Below are 12,493 nucleotides of genomic sequence, written 5' to 3'. Positions count from 1 at the left end.
ACTTTGACATTTTTCATCCAGGTGTGCCCTGCACTCTTTCCTTCTCCTGAGAAAAAGGCAAGATGCAATTGCAGGAAAAAGCTTACATTCCTGAATCTCCAATTTGGTTTGCCTACACACCATTACCTACACACCACCCAAATTACCTCAGGCTTTCTAAATTGCTGCTCCATACTGTGATAATCAGATATATTAAGAACTTTTTATTTTAAACATTTTTAAACAAAAAAGCACTGTACCAGATGCAGGTGCCCAGGCGCCGGCAGCGGGGGCTGCAGGGCGGCCTCGGTGAGGGGAGGCCAGGGCGGCCCAATGCCAGACACAGCTGGTTCCAAGCAACCCAGCGCAGGGCACGCCTGAGCCCCGCAGCCAAGGTGGTGGCACCTCTGTGAAAGCTTATGCAAGAAAGGGCAAAAAACGCTGCACAAAAGTAAGAAGTGAAGAAAAAAAGTGTGAGAAACAGCCCTGCGAGCACCAAGGTGAGAGAAGAAGGAGGGGGAAGAGATGCTCCAGGCTCCGGAACAGAGATTCCCCTGCAGCCGTTGGGGAGGACCATGGTGGAGCAGATACCCACACTGCAGCCTGTCCAGATCCCACACAAGTTCATCCTGAAGGACCGTAGCCTATGGAAGGACCCACACAGGCAGGGGGGAAATGTGAGGAGGAAGGAGTTGCAGAGAGGAGACGTCGTGGACTGACCATAACCCCCATTTTCCATCCCCCCTCACCACCTGGGCTGGGGGAGGCAAAGGAGTCGGGTATGAAGGAGTGAAGTTGAGCCTGGAAAGAAGGAGGCGGCCGGGGGAAGGTGTTGTTTTAATTTGTCTTTTTTTTTCTCGCTATCCAAATCTATTTTTAATTGGCAATAAATTAATTTTCCCCAAATTGAGTCTGTTTTGCTCCTGATGGCAACTGGTAAGTGAACGCCTTGTCTTTATCTCGCCCCACAAGCTTCTTCACCTTATTTTCTACCCCGTTCTGCTGAGGAGGGGGAGTGAGAGAGCAGCTGGGTAGGTATCTGGCAGCTGCCAAGGTCAACCCACCACAAGCACTGAAATTAGAAATATACGTTGCTCTCAAAACTAAGAGAATCCGTGGTGGTGGATGCTCCATCCCTGGAAACATTCACAGACAGGTTGGACGGGGCTCTGAGCAACCTGATCCAGTTGGAGATGTCCCTGCTCCTTGCAGGGGGGTTGGACTAGCTGACCTTTGAAGGTCCCTTCCAACCCAAACCTTTCTATGATTCTATGATTCTAAGTACAGTATCACATCAGATATTTTGTTAATTTAAATAAAAAGCACTGCTTTAAGTCATCAATACAAAAAATGCATCACAATCGTAGAGGTTTGTAATTATAGCGAAGAATTACAGAAGAGGTTAACAGATGAATATTCATCTGTCTTTTATAAGAACAGTATTTCATAAAATTATTAAATACCTCAGTGGAAAATATACTGCTCCTTGTTCTGCAGACTGAAAACAGTGAAAGCCTTCCCCTGCTCGAAGTTATCTAGTAAGCTTTTGATAGCAGCATAGGGAAACAGATTCCAACATTCTGCCTAGACAGCTAATTTGGGTAGCACATCAGTGGCAAGCAAAAGAACAACACCATGAGCAGAGTAGATGGGGAATGGGCCTTTTCATGTGAATAAGGAATCTAGTCCAAGTTAACACATAGGGAAATCAAATTGACTCTCCAGACTAAGCCTTAGTTACAGCGACATAAACTTGGAATAATTTAAACTAATGTCTTAGCGATTCAAAAGATTATCTGCTTCATATAAATGCTAAATCACTAACCTCTCCTCCAAACCAGATCTCAGGTTCTCCAAGAAGATGCTATATAAACATGTTCTTATTAATCTACATGAATCAATGTCATCTTCCTGAAAATAAGGATCTTTCAGCTCTCAATTCAGATTTATGTTTACTTCTTGGGCAAAGAGGTTACTTTTTTCTTCCTGCCTCAACAGCATATGCTACTCATATCTTATTACCACAATACATCTGTCCCATATCTTTTATTCTTGCAATATACTAAGCTCTTTTCTCATTTAATGTTGCCATTACTAGTGCAACACCACTTTTTGTTTCATTCTTGTTTTAACAGAGAGAAAAAAAAAGCCATAAAATAAATCTCCAGAAAAAGTCTCCAGCTGATGCAGGATTGTTACAATTCTGATTTGTCCATGTCCCTTTTGATGCATAAAATGTGTGAGGAAAACCAAGTGAGTTTTAGAGAATGTATTTTAGAACTTTCCATGAGCATTCTCATTCATATTATGTCTGACCTGGTTTTGAAAGTATGAAGAACAGCTAACAGATTCTCCTGGCTTCTTAGTTTACCCCCTAATCCCATGAATATGATTTTTAAGAGACACGTTACACAAGCCAGTAAAGGCCAAGGCTGTAGCATTAGGCAGCAATGTGTTGAGCAGAAAGAACCATGTTTATGTCTGGATGGGCATCAGGGCACTCTTGCATCAGATTTTGCCTACTAGTAATTACCCCAGGGATCTATACATTTTTGCTACAAAGGAAATGAAAATCACACAAACATAATTTTGAAACCAGTCTATAGAATACTCAGTCAGATGTCTGGATCTATTGATTTCGTAGGTTTAAGGAAGGTTTGGTAGATCCCTACTTCCTCCCTTTACACATTTTTATTTTATTCCTCTCCGATGCTATACAACTTCTCCGTAAGAGCGTCCTTCATTTGAAGAGAACAGCTGCTAGCACGGTAATCACAGTGTCCCCTTCTGTGTTGGAAACAGTATCTAGAAATCGTGTTCTCAATTGTTATTTTTCTGTTCATGACACATCACAGCTGCATGAATAAGACCACTTAAATTTAAGCATAAAAACATTAATTTAAAATGTTTTGTGTGGAAGAATCTCTATTATTCAATATCCAGTACCGTTTTGATCTGTTTACAGATTTCAACATCTCTGAAAAAATTTCAAGCACATCAGCTTTGTCTGAATTCCCTTGGAGCAGGGGCGCAGGTGCCATACATGTATGTGTGACCAGGAGCTATGCAGTCCCCCAGCCTGCAATTGCTTGGAAATTTCATCTTTTCATAACTGACTGACTATCCAAAACTGGATTCTTAATGGTACGCTACCTGGAAATTCAAGTGCAGCCTCTTTTATTTTCAAAGTAATTCATCTGAGGATAGTCAGTTAAACTCACTTGTTATGACCACTTAACATGAGCGAAAATTCTAGAAAGCAAAAAATATATTACCTCACCCTTGGAGGACAGGGGGAAAATGTTCATATTGTATTCAAAAAACTGGCAGTGCTAAAGAAAAAAAAAAGTATAATGGTTGATCTCTCAATATCTAACTGCTAATAGAATTTGGAATTGAAATCAGTAAAATAGAAATTGTGCCATTAAATTAACATTATAGCAATACTCCTTTGAAATACAATTTTAAATATCTGAGTTGATTCCCAGGTCTTTGTGCTACTTGTGGATGTGATTTCTCCTCTTTCATTCTCATGCACAATGCGGTAGGGCACAAATGACACCTTTCAGGCTAGCTGGTTTTCCCAAAGCTTCAAAACTAAAATACAAGTAAGTAAGTGTAGAATTATTCAAGAGTTGCACTTCCCAGTACTCCTTTACGATAGTCTTAAACCAAATCTCACCAGTGGCAGTATCTTCTATATATTTTAAAATTCAAAATCTTAATTTTTGGAAGCTAATGCAAGTCTGCATTCTTTATTAAGTCTTGAAGAGATCTGAAAGTGAGTGCATTAGTGGCCAGGTTCCCTAGGCGCCTTCCCTTATTTTTGCATGGAGAGTCTCTCTCACTGGACTTCTTCAGAGTCCCAGCAACTGCCCTTCTGTGAGGATAATTTCCCCTTCCTCAGCATAGACAGGAATATTTATGGACACCATCAGATGTAATTTCTATCAGCTTATGTCAGTAGTGCTTCCCAAATATAACAAGTGGGCAACTCCTGCACTTTTATCTGAAAGAAGACAGCCTTCTGCTACCTGGTAAAGTATTATCATCCCTACTTTACAGAGGAATGACTTGCAAAGAAACTGCATGACTTGTTAACAACCAAAAATGTTTTCAGCACAGTCACCTCTCCACCCTCCACCACAGTGCCTGACAAACTTATCCCGCTCTTTTTTTCATTGGGAATAATTTCTATGTTCCAGATTTTTTTCCGCAAATATCCAAGTAGTAATTTATCATTCTATTATCTGCTGTTCATGGCATGAGCATGTAAGTGAAATAAAAGTATCTGAATCAGAGGGATTCATCTGCTAAAAAGCAAGTACGACTGTTTTGCTACATCTCTGAAAAATCACGTATTGGTCCCACAGGCTTGGGAAGATCAGAATAAGCAGTGTCACTGCATGAAACAGTGAGCTGGTTAAATTTCAGCCCCGTGTAAGGGTTTAGGGGGGATTGTTAATTATTCATGTATAAATTAAGAGTGGAAAATTTAAATGTACTTATCAACAGTCTTATTCACTCCAGAAACCCATCATTATACAATAATTATTTGTCCAAAATCCACCTTTTACTGATTTGGTTATTTAAAATGTAAATGGGTACTGAAAGGGCTTATCTGTGTGTGCAGCCACGGAGAAGGGCAATGAGCTCAGTGAGGGAAGGCACGAGGCAGTTTTTAGCATCCTCCCTGGCTTCTGTGGCCCATGCTATAGGGCAGTATCTTGCAGAAGGCATACACTGCTCTTTCCGCCTCTCTAACTGAAAGTGCGTGCATGCATACGAACAAGTGTCTGCCTCTGCTCACACATAACAGCATTCCTGTATGAAACCAGGTACAGAGACATGAGATCCTAGGAGAACAAGAGAAATCAGAAGTGAATCTCAAGATTACATTATAATAAATACGTATCTGTTCTTGCTTACTGAAGCACAGACGTATCTGTAAACCCCTGCGCTCAGATGAAATGCTGAGGGGTTTCATACAAAGCCATTAGTGTCTAGACAGCTTTGTCCTATCTGGGAATTCTGAGAATGATAAGAAGCAGGCACTCACCACGCAACAGGCACGTGAGGGATCCATCAAAGTTGTACTACAACTAGTTTCAAGGGAGACCAAACACAAAAGGCTGAGACGACGTGCACAGTCCCGGGAAAGGGAGTTTCCCATGTTAGAAAGCGTTTCCTGTTCCCACAGGGCTGTATCCCAGAGCCCACTAAAACCAAGTGGAAGCTCATACTCGTTTTCATCGGTAGTGTACCCAGACGGTTACTGCTACTGCTTTCTTTGTAAGGCGACGTTGCATTAAAAGGCATAACGCTAATATTGACACGAGTATAGTAAGAAGTATGCAGATTGTCTTCCATGAGGCTCCATTAAGGTCTGAACTGCACCAAAATCTATAGGATTTTAGAGCATGGCCATGGAACTGCCTTCCTGTGAAGCCTGTGCAGGAACCTGAAGAACACCCAGAACACCGTACAATGTGACTACATACTTTTGCTGAACAGTGTTCTATGCCATCCAACTTCTCTACCACACATTACATAACAAAAAAAAAAAAAAAAAATCGAAGTAGGTTTGCTGGTATTGTTAGCTCACCATCTCAAATTTGGGTTTTACCTGTTTCAGCACCCTGCTGAAGCCATTTTGACAGCTGCAATGGGAATGCTAAGGACAGGGGTTCACCTTCGCTTCCTGCTATAAAAATAAGGTCTTACTCAGACAGCGTTTAGTTCTGTTAAGTCCTCATCCTTCATTTGCTTTATAGGTGCTGGAAATTACACCATAATAATGGAGCCATCCTGCTCTGCAGTAGGATTGAAGAGAAACACTGTATCAAAATTAGTTGCAAAAATCTTGCAGATAGTTCTCCTTTCACAGGAGGTTATAATTTGTTAATAATTTGATTTATTTTAGGAATCTGACATTCAGTTCAGGTTAACTTATCAAGCTTGTTAATATTTATTTGGATGTGGAGCTGCTCTTACTGAAAGTTAGTCACGCTGCTACTTCCAGATCTTTGCCTATTTCAACCTCAAAAGCCCCAAGTCGTGCTCATCAAGTCATCCGGTGTGCTTTAAAACGGAACTGTGAAACACTGCCTTCAAAGAAAACAGAATATGCATGAGCACAAAAAAAAAAAAAGAAAAGAATAAAAAACCCAAGGCCTGGTTAGCTTGTCTCTGCGTGTTTCTGAAAAAGGCAGTCTCGTGAATGCTGTGGTTTGGAGCATGGCCACAGAAAGAGCCAAGTCAGCACAACCGGGTGCACTTCGGGCAGGGAGTAGGAAAGAAGTGTCAGTGGGCAGGATGCGAACCTCTTCAGATGGATCTGCCGAAGGAGTAACGAAATGGTGCCACAACTTCAGTTAAAACATGGGGGGGGATAAATGCTTGGAAGGCAGTTCAGAGCAATAGCACAAATTAATTGTCTAATTGTAAGGTATAATTTAAGCTTTTACTAAGTCTATAACCATATATAGAGACTGCATACTTATAAGAAAAATACCATTGACTCCATACAATCAATAAAGTCGAGAGTCCTTATGAGATTCAGCTACTTAGCCTACCAGTCTTTATGACATTACAGTATTATTCCTCTTGGTTTAAGATGTTTTCCCCTTTCAGCTGCTACTAAGGCTGCACAAATGGGAAGAAGCCAAATGATTGCACTGAGGAAACAGAGAGGTTGAATAGATACAAAATGCTGTCAAACACACCGTGTGAACAGACAAAATATGCCTTTAATTTCTTTTAGTTCTTGCCTATTACTTCTACCAGCAGTTGGTGGGGGAAAAGGAAAATAAATCAGATGCGAGAATGATTGTCGCAATGACAATGCTCCACTTAAAGAGATATTGATAGAATTTATAGCACCAAAAACTCATGAAGAAAACTGAGATAAAAAACAAATCTCTGGAGAAATGTATAGAATAGGCCCTGAATTACGTGTCTCCTCCCCTAGCCATGCAGGTGATGTGAATGGCGACGGGTGTGAGGCTTGGGGGTGTTTAACCCAGGGCTCATCTCTAAAAGGAGAGAGCCAGCAGAAAGAAGGGCTTTCTAAGAACAAGTATCTCTCAGGAAAAGCCTGATTCCCTCAAAACCAAGAACACCTGCATCAGGCCCACTCCTCAAAGCAGTGCCGAGCTCACTGCCCCCTCCAGCCCTGCAGCAAAATTTCTCTAGGAGATGAACTACCTCCGTTTGAGTTTCCTTGTCATCACGTAGAGGAGACGGCACAGCAAGGGAGTCACGGTGGCTGTGTGCTGAATTAACATCTGATCACCAACTCCTGTTTCCCTTTTTGATCCTCTGCATTCAAAGTGCAGGATTCCACCAGCATCCTGGCAGCAGGGGCACGGTGCTACACACAGGCATGTTGCTCCTCGGCTGCGCAGCCTGAGGAGGCTGTATGCTGGCTCCCCTACGCCACGCACTCACCAGCTATGCCATCCTCTGCTCTGTAACAGGAATATTTATCGCGACGTGCCTGGCCTGCCCTTGCCCCTTCTCTCTCCGCGAGTGAAGCACACAAGGTCTGGAGGAGCTCTTCCTCTTCACAAACTGCCCACAGGAACAGTACCTGGATCTGACAAGTGAAACAGCAGCCTGATATCTTCTGGCCTGTATTATTAAACAGTGGGTTGCCCTTATCATGATCCCAGTTAAGCCAGTAAGTGTTTTGCCATCAGCTTCAGCAGAAGCGTGTTCAAGCCCTAGATACCAAGGATTTGGTGACGGGTAGGTCACCTAGAAAATGAACTAAAATTTATAAAAGAGGTTGTTGCTCTTGCATCAAGAGACTATCAGATAGAGTGGTAAGGACTGGGAGGACAGACAACACATGACTGTTTTCACGACACATTACTATACAGATCAGCTAAAACTTGACCCTAATAACAAAGAATGTATTTCTCAGAAATTGCATGGAAATGCATGATCCTTAAGTGATTTTCTGCTTTCAATCTCTTTCTCACTTTCTTTTCACGGGCAATGAGCACCTTTAAATCTTTTACTTTGATACTGGAAGCAATAATTGCTACCACAAATGCTGCAGTAACATTTATTAATTGCACGCTGTTTCTCTTAAGATGCTAATGGTGACTCTGACGCAGTTTCATTTTCCTTCAGTAAAAGAAATCTATTAACTACTATGTGATTTTCTCTATATATCACTAAATGCTCTACTGTGTGCGTTGTCTGACAGTAACAGACTTGTTACCCTATTTGTACCTTGGTAATGTACTGCTAAGAGGAATTAATAGCTTGCTAAGCAGAACTACTTTGCTGCTTTCTGAATGCTTTGCTGGCATTCACATTGTCCTGTATGATTTTCAGGCTTTAATATCAACTTTGCAAGTGCATCTGTCAAAGATAATTAAATTACATGACAGATACAATTTGTATTGCACCAATCCATGCAAATCTTTAATTGTTGCAGGTATGAATATTTTATATTACACAATGAGAAACTAAAAGCAATTCAATTTGATTTAGCCATGGGGTCTCCAGTCAAGGCTGTGTGGTTTCGTACATACTCCAGCCCTTTGCACTGACCTTGGGCAGGATTTCTTAAGTATATATAAAAAGAAAAAATGTCTTGCCTATGGTATTCAAAGAAAATGAAGCTGGCATTCACAGACCTTGCGCTATACGAAACTCGTATCAGTGAACAAAACTGTCTTTTAAAATGAGTGTAAAAAGCAGGCTAATTTTCCTTACTACTCTAGAATAACTTAATAGGATTTTATTTTTCATAGCAACTAGGAAACACGGAAACGTGGATCCCATATTCTCTCCTTTGTGTGCACACTTAACTCCCTTTATATTCACATCAGAGACATCTATCTGGTCTCATTTGTAGTACACTTGTGAAACTTGAATGTACGGAAGTCCAGTTATTCGTGATTTCCCCTGATGTGCTCCAGCTCAAATTCAAGCCTTCCTCCCCCAAAATAGAACCAAATTATTAACTATCTACACTTATCACAATGACAAAGCTAAGAGTGTAAAATTAAGTATCTAAGAACAAAAATTCCAAGCATGTAGATAAAAAAGTTTTCAGAAAAATATGGCTGAGATTTCTAACATATTGGCAATAAGAGACTGCAACAAATAATAAGGAAAATTTATGGAGCACAACTAATATGACATAATCTATGTTACCAAGTTGTATGACTCCTGGATGTACAATTTAGAAACTTATTACATAAAGCAAAAGTGGAACATTGTATGCTCTATGCTATGGTCATTCCTCCTTCTCAATATTTGTTAAATTCACTTAAGAACTGTATATACTGTTTTAAACATAATGGATGGAATGCTTTTATTTATATACCCTTCAGTATGCCCATTACTCCAATGATGACGATTATCTTTCCTATTAATTTTAAATTATTTTATTATTTTTGAAAAGCTACTGCCAAATCTGCTTTCCTTTAGTAGGAAATTATAGAAGAGATGCAAAACTGGTGGAAAATGATTAATGCTTTTTTAAAAATAAAATTTAAAAATAGTAGGACTACAAAAAGTAGTGACTACACAATCATTTCTTTATGTTTATTCTCTAAAAGATGCACCATGCAAACTGCTTGATATTTGAAATTCGATCATCTGAGCTACATAACAGTTGTATGCCTGAATTACAGAGCCTGTAATTTGGCCTCCACATTCAGTGTATGTCACTTCTCCTCAGCTTTTGCTTAGCATGCATAAATGAAATCTGTGGAAATGTCTTCATTTTTCTAGATCACTTTGAGAGGCATTTACAGTAAAATAACTTCCATGAAATATATAAAGCAGATCTAATTATGCAATTATTACAACAAAATAGCCTTTATTATGTGGGTTTTTTTGCAAAAGCAGAGGATAATGTCAGGCAGAGTGCTGCTGTTTAATATGCTCATCTACTGAAGTACCTTCACCTGCCTTCTAGCATTTTAAAATAGCATGTTTCATTCAAAAAGGTACGCCAGAAGTCACCAACTTTGCTAAACACACAGATTTTAAACACTTAGTAAATACTGTTTAATTATTTTCACATTTCAGAAGATACATTTTAAAATGTACTGCACTGGGCACTACACGATCTTGTTGATCACTTGTTGCTAAATAAAAAGGATGTAGACTGTCTCGAATGACAGGGAAACATGACAGATATGGATCCATGAACTAATTATGAGCAAATGCAAGAGGTGATATTAATGTACGCCTGTACAATAATCACATTGGTACTACAGAAATCTAACCTTCAAACTTCTCCACAGAAGTGAAAAAGCAACAGTAATTGCAACTTGTGAACTGATGACAGCCAGCCTGTACCTTTGTTCTTATTTCATACAGACCTCACTTTTTTCCTTTTTGGCTTTGTTCCTGGATATACTTTTAAAGAGCAAGCTATTTTACTTGAACATCAGAAACCTACACTGACAAATACAAATTTATTTACTTTTTTGATAGGCATATCCAAAACTAGAAGGGCTAATACTCATGGGGGAAAAAACCCCAAAGCGCTACCGTGAAAAAGTTTAAGACATGGGAGGGAAAAAAGATACAAAGAGAGAACACTGCCCATATCCAAATATTTCAAGCCATCTGAACACTGTTCCCTTGCTGCAAAGTTGCCAATTCTAAAACTAGGATTGAATGAATCTTGCTAAAGGAGACCCAGTAACCCAGTGATCCTCCAGACCTCTGCTTAAAGGTAGGTTTCTCTAAAAAATATCAAATGTTAACCCTTGCTGTACAATTAGTGTTAGCTATCCAAAAGAGTGCATACTACGTGTGTGATCACAGCACTTTTTTAAAGCTCTTTAAAGAATATTTCTGTCTGATAGATTTTTGTTAGCAACATTTCTATAATGTAAAGGCTCCTATCCCTGTGCAGCAAATATGTGGGTTTTTTGCTCTTATCTCATGTGGTGCACTTGATAAGGGGTACTACCGAATCTTCTTCTGCACGCTGCATTACAAAGAAAACTGGCTTTTTGTAAGGCATTTTCTTTCCACTGCTTTCACATAAAATAAAGGCTCTTGTAACTGGATGTACCTGACTGTATTAGCACTCACAGGAAAACTGAAACCCTTCTACTTTATCAGAAGTATAAACCCCGAAAAGCTTCTTGCCTTTCCAATTGTGTTCGCTGTAACAAAGGTTAATACTGAACTGAACTTAACGTATTCTAGCATCGCATGTTAAGTTCCAAATCTGTGTGTGTGATCTATTTTGTTCTTTATTGTTGGAATTAAAGAATAGGAAAAAATGTTGACAATATTATTAAAAATAACAGAGCAAAAGCATTTTACTTAAAGACAGTTCAAACCTATTGCTTTCATGAGGAGGAAAAATCATGGTGCAAAGTACTGGGGGAAGGGAAGGGACGAGCATCTGTTGAAAATTAACTACTTCAATGTTAATTAACACATAATTTTCTACCTAATGAGATGGTGTTGTAGAAAGTATAAATTGAACGCACAAGAGTAAGAAATGAGTCATCTTTGACTTACCGTATCAAAGAAGACTATTGCTGTATTGCAGTCAGCATCCAAACACAGAGCATGAAGCTTCTCACAAATCAGAAAAAATATACAATCAATGAACAAATCAAATTCATTGTAAAAATAAAGGCCAGAGATTAGAGTATGTATCCAAGGGTCTGGTTAGTCACAGCTTTGACTAGCCTGCTACAGAGCTCTGCAAAACAAGTATACTGCAGCAGTGTGGCAAGCATAGGATTGCAATGCATGTCCCATATATTCAAGCATAATAGAAAACATGGTCTGGAGCTTATTCCATGTGGAAGTGGGGTTTGTTTTATGCAGGCAGAAAAAAGAGGGGTTTTTTTCCCACATAATAGAATTAGAAAGGAAGATTTTTCTTGATTATTGTACACAATAATTCCCCAAGATATCAATTACATAAAGCAGGTGCCTCTGTCTCCTGTTTCCCAGATAAATGCCTGTAATCTCATTTCACAAATGATCCTATTTAGACAGGAGCCACCTATTGTGATGATATCATTTGCTCTAGTATCCATAAATGGGCAACTTCCTACCAAACGTCATGACCACTGACGACAAAAATCTTTATAATATTGAGTGGGCAGGGTGGCTGATGGGGTCCCATCAATCTACAGCAGCTTCTGCTGATGTGATATCATGAATCCTGCATAATCATTTAAAAGGCTGAAAATGAGGAGAAGCATTAAACCTGTCTAGTGGAGTTCATTTAAAAAAAAATAAAAAAACAAAAAAACAAAATGACCTTAAACTGGAAAGAAAAAAAAATCCTAGGCAGGTAGTAAAGGCAAATAAAACATAACCATATAGCAGTGGCAGCTTTTCAAATGCCTTCTGCACTCATGAGGATACAGGTAGATATGAACAAAATCACACTCAGCTAAAAAGTGCAGCTGTCAGTTTCTTTTTAACAAATAATAAAGACTGGATATCCTCTTTCCGTGCAAATGCCAAATATACATTGACAGCAAAAAGGACCAGTGCTTCA

General features: G+C 39.5%; 1 protein-coding gene across 2 annotated transcripts in view; it reads right to left on the bottom strand.

Moving 5' to 3' along the window:
- The window catches only part of DLGAP2 (DLG associated protein 2), a 347,646-nt gene extending 336,033 nt beyond the window's left edge, over positions 1-11,613 (bottom strand). For both annotated transcript variants that reach the window (XM_086743976.1, XM_086743979.1), the window contains exon 1: positions 11,494-11,613. The gene's annotated coding sequence lies outside the window, so the exon portion shown is untranslated. The remainder of the gene's footprint in view (positions 1-11,493) is intronic.
- Positions 11,614-12,493: the final 880 nt, after the last annotated feature.

This window comes from Chlamydotis macqueenii, chromosome 3, assembly GCF_036417535.1.
Source record: "Chlamydotis macqueenii isolate bChlMac1 chromosome 3, bChlMac1.mat, whole genome shotgun sequence".
NCBI lineage: Eukaryota > Metazoa > Chordata > Aves > Otidiformes > Otididae > Chlamydotis > Chlamydotis macqueenii.
The sequence above is the reverse complement of the archived record's forward strand: the minus strand, read 5'-3'. Positions and strand labels throughout refer to the sequence as shown.